We start from the raw sequence: 19953 nt of genomic DNA, 5'->3' as shown, positions 1-19953 counted from the left end.
TGGTAGGATTGCACCCAGTTTCACTCGGTAGCTGCACCTCTATGAAAGGGCCCAGTTTCACTCGGTAGCTGAACCTCTATGAAAGGGCCCAGGTTCACGCGGTAGCTGAACCTCTTGGAAAGGGGCCAGTTTCACTCTGTAGCTAAACCTCGGTAGGATTGCACCCAGTTTCACTCGGTAGCTGCACCTCTAGCAAAGCGCCCAGTTTCACTCAGTAGCGGAACTTATAGGAAATCGCCCAGTTTCACCCAGTAGCTGAACCTCTAAGAAAGCACCCAGTTTCACCCAGTAGGTAGCTGAACCTCTAGGAAAGGGCCCAGTTTCACTCAGTAGCTGAACCTCTAGGAAAGTGCCCAGTTTCACTCGGTAGCTGAACCTCTAGGAAAGGTCCCAGTTTAACTCGGTAGATGAACCTCTATGAAATTGCCCAGTTTCACTTGGTAGCTGAACCTCTAGGAACGGGCCCAGTTTCACTCGGTAGCTAAACCTCGGTAGGATTGCGCCCAGTTTCACTCAGTAGCTGCACCTCTAGCAAAGCGCCCAGTTTCACTCAGTAGCTGAACTTCTAGGAAAGGTCCCAGTTTCACTCGGTAGATGAACCTCTAGAAAAGCGCCCAGTTTCACTCGGTAGATGAACCTCTATGAAATCGCCCAGTTCCACTCGGTAGCTGAACCTCTAGGAAAGGTCCCAGTTTCACTGGGTAACTGAACCTCTAGCAAAGCGCCCAGTTTCACTCGGTAGCTGAACCTCTAGGAAAGGGCCCAGTTTCACTCGGTAGCTAAACCTCGGTAGGATTGCGCCCAGTTTCACTCAGTAGCTGCACCTCTAGCAAAGCGCACAGTTTCACTCGGTAGCTGAACTTCTAGGAAATTGTCCAGTTTCACCCAGTAGCTGAACCTCTAGGAAAGGGCCCAGTTTCACCCGGTAGGTAGCTGAACCTCTAGGAAAGGGCCCAGTTTCACTCGGTAGCTGAACCACTAGGAAAGGTCCCAGTTTCACTCGGTAGCTGAACCTCTAGCAAAGCGCCCCGTTTCACTCGGTAGCTGAACTTCTAGGAAATTGCCCAGTTTCACTCCATAGCTGAACCTCTAAGAAAGGGCCCAGTTTCACTCCATAGCTGAACCTCTAAGAAAGGGCCCAGTTTCAGTCGGTAGTTGAACATCTATGAAAGGGCCCAGTTTCACGCGATAGCTGATCCTCTAGGAAAGGGCCCAGTTTCACTCGGTAGCTAAACCTCGGTAGGATTGTGCCCAGTTTCACCCGGTAGCTGAACCTCTAAGAAAGCACCCAGTTTCACCCGGTAGGTAGCTGAACCTCTTTGAAAAGGCCCAGTTTCACTCGGTAGCTGAACCTCTAGGTAAGCGCCCAGTTTCACTCGGTAGATGAACCTCTATGAAATCGCCCAGTTCCACTCGGTAGCTGAACCTCTAGGAAAGGTCCCAGTTTCACTGGGTAACTGAACCTCTAGCAAAGCGCCCAGTTTCACTCGGTAGCTGAACCTCTAGGAAAGGGCCCAGTTTCACTCGGTAGCTAAACCTCGGTAGGATTGCGCACAGTTTCACTCAGTAGCTGCACCTCTAGCAAAGCGCACAGTTTCACTCGGTAGCTGAACTTCTAGGAAATTGCCCAGTTTCACCCAGTAGCTGAACCTCTAGGAAAGGGCCCAGTTTCACCCGGTAGGTAGCTGAACCTCTAGGAAAGGGCCCAGTTTCACTCGGTAGCTGAACCACTAGGAAAGGTCCCAGTTTCACTCGGTAGCTGAACCTCTACCAAAGCGCCCAGTTTCACTCGGTAGCTGAACTTCTAGGAAATTGCCCAGTTTCACTCAGTAGCTGAACCTCTAGGAAAGCGCCCAGTTTCACCCGGTAGGTAGCTGAACCTCTATTAAAGGGCCCAGTTTCACTTGGTAGCTGAACCTCTAGGAAAGGTACCAGTTTCACTTGGTAGCTGAACCTCTAGGAAAGGTACCAGTTTCACTTGGTAGATGAACCTCTATGAAATAGCCCAGTTTCACTCGGTAGCTGAACCTCTAGGAAAGGTCCCAGTTTCACTTGGTAGCTGAACAACTTGTAAAGCGCCCAGTTTTACTCGGTAACTGAACTTCTAAGAAAGGGCCCAGTTTCACTTGGTAGCTGAACCTCTAGGAAAGCGTCCAGTTTCACTCGGTAGCTGACTCTCTAGGAAAGGTCACAGTTTCAATCAGAAGATGAACCTCTAGGAAAGCGCCCAGTTTCACTCGGTAGCTCAACCTCTAGGAAAGGCCAAGTTTCACTTGGTATCTGAACCTCTAGGAAAGTGCCTAGTTTCACTCGGTAGCTGAACCTCTAGGAAAGGGCCCAGTTTCACTCTGTGGCTGAACCTCTAGGAAAGGGCCCAGTTTCACTCGGTAGCTGAACTTCTAGGAAAGAGCCCAGTTTCTCTCGGTAGCTGAACCTCTAGGAAAGCACCCAGTTTCTCTCGGTAACTGAACCTGTAGGAAAAGGCCCAGTTTCACTCGGCAGCTGAACCTCTAGGAAAAGGCCCAGTTTCACTTGGTAGCTGAACCTCTAAGAAAGGGCCCAGTTTCACGCGGTAGCTGAACCTCTAGGAAAGCGCCCAGTTTTACTTGGTAGCTGAACCTCTAGGAAATGGCCCAGTTTCAATCGGTAGCTGAACCTCTAGGAAAGCGCCCAGTTTTACTCTGTAGCTGAACCTCTAGGAAAGGGCCCAGTTTCAATCGGTAGCTGAACCTCTAGGAAAGTGCCCAGTTTCACTCGGGAGCTAAACCTCGGTAGGATTGCGCCCTGATTCACTGAGTAGCTGCACTTCTAGGAAAGCACCCAGTTTCACTCGGTGGCTGAACCTCTAGGAAATTGCCAAGTTTCACCTGATAGCTGAACCTCTAGGAAAGCGCCCAGTTTCACCCGATAGGTAGCTGAACCTCTAGGAAAGCGCCGAGTTTCACTCGGTAGCTGAACCTGTAGGAAAGGTACCAGTTTCACTCGGTAGATGAACCTTTATGAAATCGCCCAGTTTGACTCGGTAGCTGAACCTCTAGGAAAGGGCCCAGTTTCACTCGGTAGCTGAACCTGTAGGAAAGGTACCAGTTTCACTCGGTAGATGAACCTTTATGAAATCGCCCAGTTTGACTCGGTAGCTGAACCTCTAGGAAAGGGCCCAGTTTCACTTGGTAGCTGAACCTCTAGGAAAGCGCCCAGTTTCACTCAGTAGCTGAACTTCTAGGAAAGGGCCCAGTTTCACTCGGTAGCTGAACCTCTTGGAAAGTGCCCAGTTTCACTTGGTAGCTGAACCTCTAGTAAAGCGCCCAGTTTTACTCGGTAGCTGAACCTCTAGGAAAGGGCCCAGTTTCACTCAGTAGCTGAACCTCTATGAAAGGGGCCAGTTTCACGCGGTAGCTGAACCTCTAGGAAAGAGCCCAGTTTCACTCTGTAGCTAAACCTTGGTAGGATTGCACCCAGTTTCACTCGGTAGCTGCACCTCTAGGAAAGGGCCAAGTTTCACTCGGTAGCTGAACCTCTATGAAAGGGCCCAGGTTCACGCGGTAGCTGAACCTCTTGGAAAGGGCCCAGTTTCACTCTGTAGCTAAACCTCGGTAGGATTGCACCCAGTTTCACTCGGTAGCTGCACCTCTAGCAAAGCGCCCAGTTTCACTCAGTAGCGGAACTTCTAGGAAATCGCCCAGTTTCACCCAGTAGCTGAACCTCTAAGAAAGCACCCAGTTTCACCCAGTAGGTAGCTGAACCTCTAGGAAAGGGCCCAGTTTCACTTGGTAGCTGAACCTCTAGGAAAGTGCCCAGTTTCACTCGGTAGCTGAACCTCTAGGAAAGGTCCCAGTTTAACTCGGTAGATGAACCTCTATGAAATTGCCCAGTTTCACTTGGTAGCTGAACCTCTAGGAAAGGGCCCAGTTTCACTCGGTAGCTAAACCTCGGTAGGATTGCGCCCAGTTTCACTCAGTAGCTGCACCTCTAGCAAAGCGCCCTGTTTCACTCAGTAGCTGAACTTCTAGGAAATTGCCCAGTTTTACCCGGTAGCTGAACTTCTAGCAAAGCGCCCAGTTTCACCCGGTAGGTAGCTGAACCTCTAGGAAAGGGCCCAGTTTAACTCGGTAGCCAAACCTCTAGGAAAGCACCCCGTTTCACTCGGTAGCTGAACCTCTAGGAAAGGTCCCAGTTTCACGCGGTATCTGAACTTCTAGCAAAGCGCCAAGTTTCATTCAGTAGCTGAACTTCTAGGAAATCGCCCACGTTCACCCCGTAGCTGAACCTCTAGGAAAGCGCCCAGTTTCACCCGGTAGGTAGCTGAACCCCTAGGAAAGGGCCCAGTTTCACTCGGTAGCTGAACCTCGGTAGGATTGCACCCAGTTTCACTCTGTAGCTGCACCTCTAGCAAAGCGCCTAGTTTCACTCGGTAGCTGAACCTCTAGGAAAGGTACCAGTTTCACTCAGTAGATGAACCTCTATGAAATCGCCCAGTTTCACTGGGTCGCTGAACCTCTAGGAAAGGGCCCAGTTTCACTTGGTATCTGCACCTCTAGCAAAGCGTCCAGTTTCACTCGGTAGCTGAACTTCTAGGAAAGCGCCCAGTTTCACCCAGTAGGTAGCTGAACCTCTAGGAAAGGGCCCAGTTTCACTCGGTAGCTGAACCTCTAGGAAAGCGCCCAGTTTCACTCGGTAGCTGAACCTTTAGGAAAGGTCCCAGTTTCACGCGGAAGCTGAACCTCTAGGAAAGGGCCCAGTTTCACTCGGTAGCTAAACCTCGGTAGGATTGCGCCCAGTTTCACTTGGTAACTGCACCTCTAGCAAAGCGCCCAGTTTCACTCAGTAGCTGAACTTCTAGGAAATCACCCAGGTTCACCCGGTAGCTGAACCTCTATGAAAGTGCCCAGTTTCACCCGGTAGGTAGTTGAACCTCTAGCAAAGGTCCCAGTTTCACTCGGTAGCTGAACCTCTAGGAAAGCGCCCAGTTTCACTCGGTAGCTGAACTTCTAGGAAAGGTCCCAGTTTCACTCAGTAGCTGAACCTCTAGGAAAGCGCCCAGTTTCACTCGGTAGCTGAACCTCTAGGAAAGGGCCCAGTTTCACTCGGTAGCTAAACCTCTAGCAAAGCGCCCAGTTTCGCTCCGTAGCTGAACTTCTAGGAAATTGCCCAGTTTCACCCGTCGCTGCACCTCTAGCAAAGCCCCCAGTTTCACTTGGTAGCTAAACCTCAGTAGGATTGCGCTTACATTCTGGTAGTAGACGACTTCCACAACAAATAAATTGGAAGTCAATGTTAGGTAAACAAAACAGATCGAATGACCCTGCCTTCTGTGAGTAAAATTTTACACAATATAGCAACTGGCTTTGTGAAAGTTCCATTAGGACCATAGGAGGGGATGCTGTGAATAAGGATGCTCGGAACACGGGCTGTATTCTCTAGTGCAAGTCTGTGCTCCAGTCGCCTGGGTAGCCAGCGCACCCTTCCTCCCTCCCAATTCACCACTTTGTATCCGTGTACACCTACACGGGTCCTAAAGGTGTTGTGCATTTGGTGAAAAGAACGCTTGGCTGCTTTAACGTGTTCTTGGCTTCAGAGTATTTTACTTCATTTCAACAGTTTCAGCACTGCGAGCGCTGCCCTTGCTGAAGTGTATTTTCTTCCTGGAAAGAGGCGGACCCGACTGCGGTCACGTGACGCATTACGTGACTTTGAAGGCCCTCATAGCTATGGCACAAGCACCCTTGCGGCGTTAAGCCCTGGAGGCAGTAAGGGCTGGAGACGCTGTTGTGCTGTTTGGCTGTGACCTGTGATTGTGAGTAACTTGAACTGGGGTCCCGATTCGCAAACCCAATTCCCAGTACTGCCTCAGTTCTCAGGGTTTGGGGTGGAGAGTCGGACTCTGGCAGCTCCATAAGCTGTCGGGCATTCCCTACCCTGAGATTGAGCACTCCTGCTGGGTTTTTGCATTGATATAGAACAGTCATCCCGGCGTGGTGAAAAGGGCGCCGTGATGACTGGTTGGAGACTGTGGGGAGCTGAGAGGACCACGCGTATTCAAGGTGGTTAAGACTCACTATACAAGAAATCTGCTGCTACTGTGAGAGCAGTTTACATGTGTCCCTTGTTCGGTGGGGACGGAATTAGCTAGCGAAGAGGTCCCGTGAAGAAGAAAAACTCAAGGTAAGGAATTCACATGGGAGACTTTGGGCCTCTAACGCGCTTTAAGTTAAAACAAGTACAGAAGTCATCGACCTTGATACATACTAACACGATGATCAATGATCCGATTTCAGAGAGCGCCAGTAAAAGTACTTATGAAATCGAGAGTGACATAAACCATTGTGTTTCTGTGGATGCAGTACAAACATCGGGTGAAAGTGGTGCGCCAGAAGGGACAAAGATTAATAATTCTGTAGTCCCCAATGGTAACTGTTTGTATGACAAAAATCTAGACACGCGAGAAGAGGTGTGCAGTAGATCTACTGAAGACACGGAATCAAGACACAAGGAAGTCGTTATCCGATTGAGGAGGAGCCGGCACAAGAGCAGAGCGTGGATGAGCGATTACTCGTACAAACTAAAGTTCAAGTTCAAGTACATGCGCCAGACGACCGCAGTGCTGAAATGTCCACAGAAATCACTGATGTTAGACCAAAGCATATTCTGCCGCGAACACATCGGCATGCCGAGGCAGAAACTGGAAATATATGTGTGATTGTTGAAAGGAATGAGGATGAAAAGAGAGAAATAGACAGTAAGGAAAAAGATGCATCTACGATCTATTTTAACACCATGAGGTTGTGTAAAATGACAGCGAATATTGTAAAAAATAATGCTGAATCAAAAGCAAGCGTAGCAATGAGGCAAATCAGTGGTCTGCCAGTTCAAAAAGGGGCGAGTTGGAACCAGAGGAGATTGAAGTAAATGCAGAAGCATTTCAATCTCCCTTTGACGTAACAGACAATGAACTTCTGGCGTTAGAAATACCAAATAAGGCACTGGACTCTACTTTACTAAAATTTACTTTCCCGTTGTTGGCTAAGCAGCAAGTAATTCAACAGAAGGAAAGTACTCCAATTCAAAAAAACACTAATGGAGTTAAAATCACAAGTCAATGCAAATCGATACCAGTTGAACAAAACAGCTATGAGATACAATCTACAAACTCATTTAGAAACATACCATCTGGTACCGGAATGAGAGGCCAGACAAATGACTTACAAGAAGGTAATTGAAAAATTCTGGCGCCACAAGAGACTTGGCTGCTCGAGAAGCACGTTTGGCAAAGAGGCTTTTGGCAGACTTTGAAGAGATGAAAGAGAAACTAACAGCAAGCTTCTCTCCGGGAATATCAAGGAACAACAGCATCTCGAAGTTAACCATAGATAAAAACACAGAAGGGGAACAAGAGCAAATCCCCAACAGTAGAGAGCCAGGCCTGACAATGACATGTCTGGAAGAGAAACGTACAGCCAACTTGCTAGATGTAAACCAAAAGACTATAATACCGCTAGGCTCGAAAAACAATAGAAAATACTCCTGCCCAAAAGAAGACACCAGTCCAGATACAGAAAAAGGAGAAGCTTCGGTCGAATTAATACAAGAACAGTCAAATAGCAGCCTAAAAAGTATACCAGGAACTAACTTGTGCGATCAGACCACACAAAGCAAAGGATACAATGGTAGTCCACAGAAGAAAGATGGAGAGACAAAATCAAACCTATCTGTAGCAGCTGCCATTCAAATTCATAATAATGTTTTAGCTGCTACATCATTAGCCTTAATCCCCTTTATCAAGCTATATGAAAGTTTGAATGAAGCTGTGCAAAACAACGGAGCAATAATGAGGCATCTGGATGAGAAAATTAATAAAATCGAAACTCAATTTGTGTTGTTCCAAGTAAAACAAGAGGCGGAATACACTCAAGCAGTTGGTCACATGAGTGGGCTTTACGAGCAAAGGAAATGTTTGGTTATATAAAACAAATGTCCGTACTCTCACTAAAAAAGGATGCCTCCACTGAAAAAAAAAACCTATGGGGGAATAGATGTAGAGACTCAATGTAAACTGGAAGCAGAAATATCTGGATTAGGGAAGAGGAATGAAAAGGATACCGTAGCTACCAGCTCTGAGAGATTGGTTTCCATTGATTTAACAAAAAACTTTGCTCAAACAGAACAGCAATGCCCAACAAAAGGTTTAAAGATAAATTTAAGTGAAACTGCTAACAGCCCAAAAAAGCTTGCTGCACCTGGTAGCAAAGTGGTGGCCGATGTCAGAAATAAAGGGGATGAGGACACAAGGACAGCAGTGGAAAGTTTCGAGAAACCATCATGCTCCAATTCAAAAGCGTCCTATGGCATCTTTAGTGGTCCTGCAAAAAATCTCGAACCTACAGCCAACAACAATAAAAAAAAACAGACTTTGGAGTCAAACAGTAACGTCAAGAAAAAGTTGGATAAAAAAAAGAACACGCAGACTGTAACTAAGCACAGAAGCAATACAAAACAGTTTATAAGAAATTTGACAACTCCAATAAAAACGCAGTTAACCATATCAACCAAATTGCGTACAGTAGAAGATACGACAGAAGAGGCAAAGGAAGTATCGGAAAACAGATCAAAGAGCAAAGATAATGGAAATCCAAAAAAGCGAAGGCGAATTGAATCAGACAAGAGCTCTGTTGATACTGGTGACGTAATGGAAGAATTGTGTAATCTGTCCACCTATTCCGAAAATGAAGTTGACGAAGGATCAAAGGAGATAGAGGCAGACTGCTCAATACAGTCAATAAACAGCCTTGATTCTCCAGAACAATCTAAATCTGTCAATAGATTAGCAAAGGAAACAATGGGCAGAGAACCGGACAAAAAGAGAATCGAGAAATGGAAAAACCTAGTACCAAACACATTGTTGAACAGAAGAGATACATAGCAGATAGCAGTGGAAAGATATCTCGATACACTCGATCCGTCCTGAATCCAAAACAAACAATAGCGCATAGTCGAACCGCTGACTTTTCATATGAGACCAACAGAGAGACATATAAAGAATCTTCGCGAAAAATTATGATTGAGAACATTTTCAAAAACGAAATGGACGTCAATTTAAATCGCAGAAACACTATGCGTCTATTACACGCAGTTCCGGCGCTAAGGAACATCATATCAGATGACATACGTATTGTCGAATATCTATCGGAAGAACGAGTAGAAATTGTTCTACTTCATATTCATTCCCAAGCGGTACGCAGAACGTTACTGTCTGCAAAGCAAGATCTAATGTGCTTGGGTTTTGAAATCTCAAAATATGACCCACCAAATTCACGAGGCTCAATGGAGACAACGGACCCAATTAGTCCCAAAGAATCCATGGATGAACGACGAGAAGAATTGAGGAAACACCTGAAATCAGTACCGCTTCTAAAAGTGAAGAATGGGAATGAAGTCATTAATTCAAACAAGCATTAGCTAGAAGAAGTGGGGTCAGATGCCCTTGTAACAGTGATTTCATGGAACACAAGAGGCTTCACTCATTTATATAATGAATTTCCGGTAGATCTACATAACAACTTCGCTATCTGCCTACAAGAAACATGGCTGTGGGTGTCACCAGTTAAAGACGACTACACAACACTACTAAATCCAGCTGGAAAAAACAATAAGGGACGTCCTTTTTCTGGATTGCTCACAATGATTGAATCGGGAACAGGCTGGGAAATAATCGAAAAAATCAATCCAAATAAATATGTTCAGGGCACCGTATTGCGATCAACGAATAACCAAAACAACAAAGAACACCTCCTACTGTTGAATGTGTATTGGAATTCGGTAAAAATATCGGCTGAAGCGTTCATTTCTGCGGTAACCAAGATAATAGACAGTCAGCAAAGGAACTGTCTAGATCTCGAATTAATTATATGTGGAGATCTTAACATCTCGTGGTTCGACGATCAAAAAAAACATATCGAGGTTCAAAAAACAGGTGAATGCCCAGGCAATGAAAGACGAATGCAATGGAGTAAAGCTCTGCAGTTGCGAGATTGATGATGGTTAATGGACAGGTGTGAGGTGACATACCACCAAATTACACCTGGGGAAACATGGGATACAAAAAGATCATTGACTATTTCTGGACGTCGCGAAACCTGTTCGTAAAAATAGATAATCTACAAATTATGTCAATAACAAATAGTGACCATCATCCTTTAGTAATGTCTTGGCTGCTAAAGGACAGAAAGAAGTGTACAAACAACAAGCAAGCTCTTGAAGTAAATAATGGGCGTAATCGACTCAGAATCAAAGAACCACAAATCATCAAAATGTCAAAAGAGATACAGGACCTAAATTTTGACAAAACTTTCCAGTTGGATTACATACCACTACTATCAGATCTGAAAACTGGGTCACTACGAAACAACTTGCAAAATATGAATGTCCACCAACATAAATGGAGTAGGAGTCTGATTGACCAAAAGAAGCAGCTCAGGAAAGACGTCAAAAAAATAAAGAAGAAAAACGGACCGAACACCTTCAGTTTATTAAAACAGAGGAAACAACAATATCGGAATTGGGTAAAAGCTTTTGCCTATCAGAGAGACCAAGAGCGCGGCGAAGAAATGTTGGCATTAATTAATAAAAATAACTCAAGGGAAATTTGGAGAATCTTGAATAAAGGATCAGTGAATCAAGAATCTCTACTGTCAAATGGAGTCGCCGAAAATGACTGGGTCTCACACTTCCAAAAGGTGTTTTCTGGAAATGGGTTGTCTCAATCTGTTGACACTAGAAATGATGACACGGCTTGGGATATAATCGAGTCTGGCAATGATATTCTCATGGCTATAGCAAGATTAAAAACGTCAAGAGCTGTCGGACCTGATGGCATCCGTAATACGCTACTAAAAGAGCATAAATATGCATGGGCAATATTCATCAAAAACCTATTTGTGGCAATAGCCGCAAGAAGACAGGTCCCGAAGTCATGGTCTGAGGCAATAATAGTACCAATATACAAGAAGGGCAATCGTGGCGATCCAGTAAACTATCGCCCGATTGCCCTTCTGGATACAATCCGAAACATACTAGCAACATTTCTACAAAAGAAACTATCAACATGGGCAAAAAAAGTCGATTTGCCGGATATAAAACAAACAGGATTCACAAAGGGCGTAGGAACAGAGAATAATCTCGCCCTAATGAACCTATTAAAACTCGAAGCCCTAAGAAAAAAAGAACAGCTATTCATGGCATTTATTGACTTACAACAAGCATTCGATTCTATAAACCGTGAAAAACTATGGGCAAAGTTAGAAAATAGAAAGTGTCCTAATTCTCTGCTACTCCCTATTAAGGCTCTACATTCTAACACTACAATCAGAATAAGGCTAAACGCAGACGGTGACCTGTCAAAATCAATTACTACAACCAGAGGGGTGAAACAGGGTTGCCCCCTAGCCGCAACCCTGTTTAAATTTAATATTGCCGATATCACAACAGCACTTGCGGGTGCCAACTGCTTCCCTCCTAAAGTCAATGGTCAACCAATAAGCTGCATGATCTATGCCGACGACATAGTGTTGGTTGATAGGACTCGAATAGGGCTACAGCGGCTTTTGTCAGAGCTAGATTCCTACATGACCGATAATGAACTGGTCATTAATGTGGAAAAAACAAAAATTCTGAAGTTTGGATGTACGCCTGGCACAGAAAAAAGATCTTTAAATGGTGGATTGACAAAAAGCAGCTTGAAGAAGTGATAGAAATCCACTACCTAGGAATAATGATTAATATCTCGATATGCGAAAGGAGCTGGGTGCAGGATATTATCCACCGAACAAGAATGCTTGCCTTACAAGGTGCTAGATTACATGCCCTATATGGAAAATTCTCAATGATACCACTGAGAATTTTCTACCTCCAGAAGGTAATCCCCACAATACCTTATGGTTCAGAAGCAGGTTGGAACATAGACCTAAAAATCTGGTCTAAACTAGAAGGCCTATTTTGGCGATATGCCCTGCGGTTGCCTAAAAACATTTCAATGACCATCTTGCGCCATGAATTAGCATTAGAAAGTCTTTATGGAACAGTATTGTGGAAATCCCTGTTACTGTTACGAAAGATTGAAATGTCGGAGCCAGAACCTGCTTATAGAATATTAAACCTAGGAGAGACACATCACTATACTGGTCTATTACTAAACTGGTCAGAGAAAGTAAAAACCATAATGTTAAATGCGAACATTTCAATGGACACGTTGTTAAATCGGCCGCAGTCTGCGAGAAGACTGTTGAAAGAATGGCTGTGGATCGTAAATTTGGAAAAATATGACATGATGTCGACAGCACTGGATCTCGGACCTACAAAGAACAAGGTGGATAAAATGCCAAAGTACTTATGCCAATTCCCGTCGAGATATCACAGGGACAGATTTCTTAGACTTAGATTGAATCTCTATAAGACAAATTATATGACGGTAAAAAGGAAATTGGCAGAGAATACTAATGCAGCTTGTCGGCATTGTAAAAGCCAAGATGAGACAGTAAAACACCTGATAACCGAATGTGTGGCAATAAAGGAGCTGAGAACAATCCACTTGATCAAATTTAAGCCAGTAAATGAAATGATGGAAGATCTGTGGTATCGAATATTGAGTGGCAGCTCGTTCCATCTAACTTGTTCAGTGATAAACTTTCTGGACAAAGTCTTGCCCTGAGGTATTAAAAAATCTAAACGGTTTTGTAATTATGATAGAAGTGAATTGACAATGTATTGTAACAAAAGTTTGTAAGAAACTAGATGTTGCAAATAAAAAAAATAAAAAAAAAGGTGTCTTTTTTTAAAAGAAAATAAAAGGAAAAGAAACAGATTTCTAACGTGGCCTGGTGCAGTGCAGCTGTCAGCTGAGAGCGTTTTCATCAGCATGGAAAACAGACTTGCTGACAGCAGCACTGCAGGTGCTGGGCCGCACAAGAGAGGTATGTTTATTATTATTTTTTTTTTTAAAAGACAGCTTTAGCAACCCTGTAGGTAACTACACGGATGCTAATGGCGATATGCCCCTCAGCAATGTGCCGACACTTCCGGTAACGGCACCGCCACCCTCGTTAAGGGAACCTCTCTGCGCTCAGGACCTTTACCTTGGGCGGAAGGCCATTACCTACATGCCCGGCCCGCCACCTCGAGGCATATCGCCTCAATACAATCTGGCCAGGAGAGTAAAGGGTCCTCTTAGGAGATATTTAATGAAAGTAAAAAGGCCATCAACATGTTTGAGAATTCGTCCGATACGCCACAACTACAAGTAGCAGTTTATACACAATACAATATATGTGAGTCTTTGACTTTTAGGCCCTCATTTTGTTACATTTTGAAGTTTTTTAATGCACTTTATTATAGCACCCCTAAAGGGCTTAACTGAAGCATTGATGCTGTGCTTTCAACACAACGCCCATGGGGTCCTCCAAAGAACCAGGAGGAGGATAAGGATGCCTGCCTCAAAGTCTGCGGATAGGTTCAAGGGCTTTCAGCGCACAGGGCAATTCTTGGTCTTCAGCCTAGAGCAGTTCCTCTCTAAAATCTCACTGAGGGTCATTTCAGTGCCACAGCGGGGACTTGCGGGGAATCCAGAATTCAAAGACTGGAATCCACTGAGGGTTCCATGTAACTTCCTTCACGAGGTCTGTAACGTTGAAGGCTATGGCCGCAATACCTAGTTAGGGGACTCAATGACAATGAACATAAAGGATGGACACCAAATAGAAAAATGAAGCCATCTTTGAATATGGTTGTGTTTTGTCACCATCAAGCAAATAATAGGTTTCTTCAGTGCTCTGTCTTGGTGGTCCAGTAGCCAGCCACATCTGATAGTTCCTCGTACATCAAGTCTCTTTGGGCCTTGGATTTCTGGTTCCCAATATGCAGAGTTTCTTTTTACCCACAGGTTATCAAGGTGCGGTAGTATTGGTTTAATCTCTAATATTTCCTTATGGAAATATGTGTCTCTTTGTTGTGGGCCTGGGCACTCTCCTCAACATGCACAGTTATCAACAGCCTTTCTCAGCTTGCTAAGGCTTTGGAGACTCAACAATACCCCAAGGTGCAAGGTTTCTATAGCGTCAGGGTCCTTCAATTCATTAAGGTATCGGAGACTCATATTCCCACCATACCCCATTTCCTTATCTACAGCCTTTCTCAAGTTCCTCTGGGATTGTATACCCAATTTCCCCAGTTACAGAGTTTCTTTGCACTCGGTTTGCTATGAGATAGGGGACTCGATTTCCCAACATGCAGCGTTTCTTTAATATTGATCACCCTGGCATGGTGTTTTGACTTGGTTTCTAGAGTCATCCTACTCAGTTTGACATCTTTGCCCCACATGCTGACTCCACTTTACTGGGCACTGCTTGATCTCCTCCTTCCAGGAGTGGGTGAGGTCCAAGAGTCTTTCTCCTTCACTGGCATCGGAATTTCACCAACTTCAATGTTCTCTCTCCCCTTTTCTCTGGTGGCAAAGTGGGTTGTCCTTTTTCTTTTTCTCGGCTCTCACGGGTCACTTCCTGCTCTGGTACCATGTTCCTGGATGCCATGAGTTCTAGTGTGATATTCCAAGCGTGTATTTAATTTTTTTGAATTTGCAGTGGATGGCTTAGAATACATTGCAGGGTCCTTTGAAGGTGATTCTCTCGGGGTGGGGCGAGCCATTGGAGCTGTAAAGGAGCTGGGTTGGTGTCTTACATGTTGATAGCAGTACATTTCTACCCATGGACTCTGTGTCCGAAAGGCCCTGGGAGTTCACATCTCTCTCAGACCATGGACTTCATTAAAAGTGTGGCCGTCTGGAAATAAGGGGGCTGGTAGCAATGTACCGGCACCTTTCTGGACCACCAGACTATGAGTGTTGCCGCAGGGGACGTGGATCCTGGTGGTTTATAGTGAATATGTCGAATGACATTTTTGCGACATTATGGCATATGTCGAAAAAAAAATCCAGAAAACAATTAATTCGATTTTTTCTTTTTAATGGGGGGTTTCCCCCAACCCCCTGTTTTTTTTATTTACAATTTATTTTTACCAAAAAAAATACAAATTAAAAAAAAACACATTTGAATTTTTGTTTTCGCCATTATTTTTTTCCCCCATTATTGCATTTTAACTGGATACCGATCCTGGCAGGTCGACCTACCGTGAGCACTGGCCCCCGCAGGCATGGTTTCCACAGAAGCACCAGCACTGATAGCAACAGTGTCTCCATGTCTCCATTCCCGTGAAGACCTATGGTACTCCACGGAAATGGGGACTTACAGTTCCCGCCGCCTGACTTCCCGGGCCGCTGGGTCTTGTAGTATCCCAGTGGCACTGGGATATCAGGCGGTGGGAAGGTTGTTACGAAGTCGGCGGCAACCCGCCACTAGCACCGGCGGGTTACCGCCGACCTCGTAATGAGGCCTCATGTCACCCTCCTTTCATTCTGGTGGATAGATTGGGTACTCTGCATCAATTGACCAAAGCCGTATCTCACCTTTATGGTGCTGTAAGCCTGTACTGTCCAGCACAGGCCAGAGAAAACTTTTCTGCAGTTCTGGAAGCATTCTGAACCATACGTTGAGTCGCAGGCTGGACCCTTGATCGGAGGGATAGATCATGGACTGTGACAGACGGATGTCTGGGGATGTTGTCAGGCTGGATTTTCTACAGAGACGATGGTCTCAATGACATGTTTGTTTTTAGTAATCATGTCCCCTGCTCTTGCACAATCTCAATGTCACCTGGACTAGAAAGATCGTTGTCTCTGTCCTCGCTCTGTTCCCCCTTCCCTGCCTCGTCGTGTCTTGAAACACTTGTGTATAGGCGCGTTATAAATACCATATCACATCATAGAGTAACCTTGAGTTGTATGGGTGGGGCAGAATTATCAGCAATTATGTCTGTTTTGAGTATGGGGATAGGCTGAGTGGTGGTGGATCAGAGTTCTGCAATTATTTTCTGGAAAACGCCACCAAGGCATCACAGAGTTGTCATAAAGGAGGTGGAATGGCTGATGTTTGGGATGAATGTGTTAGCTCCGTGGAAATATTTAATGAATAACTACTCAGATGAGTTGACAGCATCAGTAATCGCGAATGGAAAATAGGATGCGCTGGTCCTACAACCTGCCTCCTGCCACACGCCCAGAGTTTCCCTAGCAACAGAAGATGTGCCTCCGGCCAGAGGTTTCCCTAGCAACAGAAGATGTGACTTCTGTGTCATGCAGTATGAATGAGCCTGGATTATCACAATGGTGCCCCTCCAAGCACCATATTCCTGTTCAAATTGATATGTTAATAATATATCCAGAGTTACACTTGGAAGTTTGTTAGCTAAATAACAAGCACACTCTGAGGCACATGTATGAACAGGTCAACTTGCAGCACAAAGCACTCGATTCCCCTCTTTAATTTTACCACCATCACAGTAGAAGAATTGGCATTAATGATTAAACAGCAAAAAGTTTCCAAATGCAAAAAGGACTCCTGTGCAGCCATGATTATTAAGAGCAGACCTGTCCTCCGACACTGCTGGGAGCAAGTTGCTCCTTTGTTAATACCTCTTTGGGTGAGGGGCTTGTTCCTCATGATCTGAAAAATGCCCGGGTTATGCCCATACTCAAAATACCAGGCCTATCTACTGACTCTCCGAACAACTTCAGATCTATTACAAATACCCCTTTTCTCCTCTGAGTTTTGGATCAAGTAGCCTATAGACAGATAGCTGAGCACTTCAAGAAATATCCATTCTAACATGAACACCAATCGGGGTTATGGGCAGGTTTTGGAACAGAGACAGCCCTGTTGGAACTAAAATCAGGGCTATTGAACCGCATGGACACAAAAACAAGCAACCTTATTGATGTTGCTGGATCTGTCTGCGGTCTTGGACCTGGTGGACCACAACATCTTGGCCACCAGGTTGGATCAGGTCATAAACCTTTTACAAATAGCGGTTCAATGGACCTCTTCTTTTCTCAATAACTGGGTTAGCAGAGTCTTCCATCAAGAAGTCTAGGTGAAGCCTATTGATATTAACTTTGGGGTCCCAGAAGGCATGTGTACTTCGCTGTGCCTATATAATTTGTTTACAGTCCCTTTTTTTACCATGTTAGCCCACGAGGGGGTCATTTTCACAGTCCACGCTGATGATGCCCAGTGTGTGATCCCCTTGTCTGGTAATCATGTTTTGGATGAAGCCCTGATTAATAAAACCTATGGACTGATCAAGACCTGGATGGGTCATAACATCTGGTTGGCTCTTCCCACATGATTCAGAAACTTGGCCCTACATATGACCGTTTCTATGTTGGTGGTGTAAAAATGACCCCTCTAAAGAAAGTTAAAATGCTCTGGGTCATTTTTAATCAACATCTCACTATGAAACCTCATCTGGGATGTATAGTCTCTTCATGTGTTCATTTCACTAAACTACGAGCCCACCCCAGACCCCTCATCTCTCAAGCCAATGCTGGGACTCTGGCAAGAGCGATTGTGGGATCGAGGATAGATCACTGCTCTAGCCTATTAGTGGGCATTAACACATCTCTCTGCAAAAGGCTGCAGGTCTCTCAGAATGGTGCTCTGAGGGCTATTATGGGCCTCTCTCAGAGAGACCATGGGCCTCATTACAAGTTTGGAGGTAGCCTTACTTGTAATACAGGCAGGCTACCTCCAAACGTGCAAAAAAATCCGGAACCCGCGAATGAGCAATTACCGGGTCGTTACGGCCAAGCTGGTCCCGGTAATTGTCCATCCGCGGGTGCCGGAATGGGATGTTCCCGATTCTCATTTGAACCCCATAGGGCTGAATGGGAATGGGGAGGTCGGATGCACCGGCACTGTTTATAACGGTGCCGGTGCATCCGACATGCTGTGCTCACGTGTGCCTTTCATTCCGCCAGGTCAGACCTGGTGGAATGAAAGGCACTCGCGAGCATAACTCGGAGTTTCTGGGCCGGATACAACGGTACCGGCAAGTTTACTGGTACCGTTGTATCCGGACCGGCAAGCTCGTAATGAGGCCCCATGTCTCGTCTGCTTGAAGGGCTCTCCACAAGCTCTCGATTGATTCGAGAATTTGTTTTCGACTCTTGGTCCTCACGCAGAAGTGTAGACAGGGGAAGATGCCTGGCTATCTTCAAGACCTGCTATGAAAGAAAATTTACGGGCGAATATTAAGGTCCAGCAACCAGAATCAGTTGATGATCCCTGGACTGGGATAGGCCTCTAATGTAGGACGTGTAGGACTGGGAAGGCCTCTAATGGAGCCTTCTATGCTATTGCTCCAAGGGCCTGGAATGATTTACCACTCGAGCTAAGAGGCATTGAATCTACAGAGGTTTTCAAAAGGAAATTAAAAGCATTTCTGTTTGCTTGGGGCTCATGCCAGCTGCCTTTTCCCTCTTTTACTCGGTGGTGTATCCCGATAGCATATGTGTTGAATGTTTGTTTGGTCGGTCCTATTATGCGCCATTAAGCCTTCGAGTCTGTGGCCTGTGCAATACAAATTTAGTATAAAGTAAAGGCTGCCATTCGCTGATAATAAAAAAAAATAGTGATTCTTTAAGCGGCGTGCACAATAATTGAGCATTTAGGTCAACAGCACAGATGAGTAGTCACTATCCACACTCCAACTTTGATCTTTGCTGCATCGCGCGTTTTCATCGTGAAGAACCCCCTGCAGAGTTCCACCCTCACTCTGGTGGCAGAAACTAGGCGAGTTGCACCGTTAAGGGGGAGGGGTGCGGGAATTTTCATTGGACCGTGTGAGAAGACTTTCTGGCTTGTGGGAGACAGCACGCTAGACATCTGGAAGGAATGAGCAGGGATTCTGCCAGCCAATGCCTCACATGCGGGTAGCACCTTCCCTGCCCTTGTGCGGACCCTGCCCTCGTCAGGCAAATGTTGTAGCAGACCACTCAGCGCAGAAGCGGAACCTGTCAGGGAGCATCTTTCAGCCTGCCAGCCAAACATACTCAGTAGGTGGAATGGGTGACTGCGGTCCTCCAATTTCAAGCAGCCCTTTCTCTGAACCAAAGATATTTCCGTTCCATAACCCTTACCAGTTAGCTCATGGTAATGTCTGGAGTTCCCCAGCTCCCCCTTTCCTGCATTTGCCAACTCGCAGAAGCTTGTTCTTGTTCATAAATGTATCCCCTAGAGACAGAGGGAGAGAGGAAAAGCGAGAGGGAGAGACAAAGTAAGGGCCACATAGTGGGATTGCCAGGCTAGGGGTAGTAGTGCATGGGTGCAAGTTGTTTTGCCTTGTAACAACTTCCCACCCTTCCCCTGACTAACTAACTCCACTCTAAGGTCTCCTAGCACCTTACACTACAAATCCCAGACCCCTACAGACAACCAACACTGATCCAACCCACGAGTAAGCTTGTCTCTTTAGCCGTAACACACTCTCCATCATTACTGACTAACAAGACCCAAAGCGCTATACTCCACTAGTCTTCCCTAACATACTCGCATTTTTCTCTGCTAAACTCATAGAAAGCAGATTGGCACACATGAACCGGACACTCCCGACCGCCGCCCATCAACACTAAGACCCCACCACCTTCAGTTACTTCTACAGATCCACACACAGCGCGGCCACCAATAGTGGCAAAAGGGCCCTATACAAGCCCCCTTACAACACACTATAACCTCAGAGAGCAAATACATCTGAGGACCCCCTCCTTATCCTCATCGGCTCATCGGCATCTGTGTGCCACTCTGCAGAACAATGGTGCCCACTAGCTATGATTCAAACCAGGCAGAGAACCATTTAATCTCATACCTTTCTGTAAAGAAAGCAGGTCTGGACACAGCAGTGGCAAACCCCACTGAGAATAAAAGGTTACTTGGCATCACTCTGGCAACTAAGTGCCCTTAATGCTTCTACTGTCAGCATGTGATGAAAGAGCCCAGCCTCTTACCCTGAGGGGGGCAG

This window comes from Ambystoma mexicanum, chromosome 6p (assembly GCF_040938575.1).
Source record: "Ambystoma mexicanum isolate Mex_15411 chromosome 6p, UKY_AmexF1_1, whole genome shotgun sequence".
NCBI lineage: Eukaryota > Metazoa > Chordata > Amphibia > Caudata > Ambystomatidae > Ambystoma > Ambystoma mexicanum.
The sequence above is the reverse complement of the archived record's forward strand: the minus strand, read 5'-3'. Positions refer to the sequence as shown.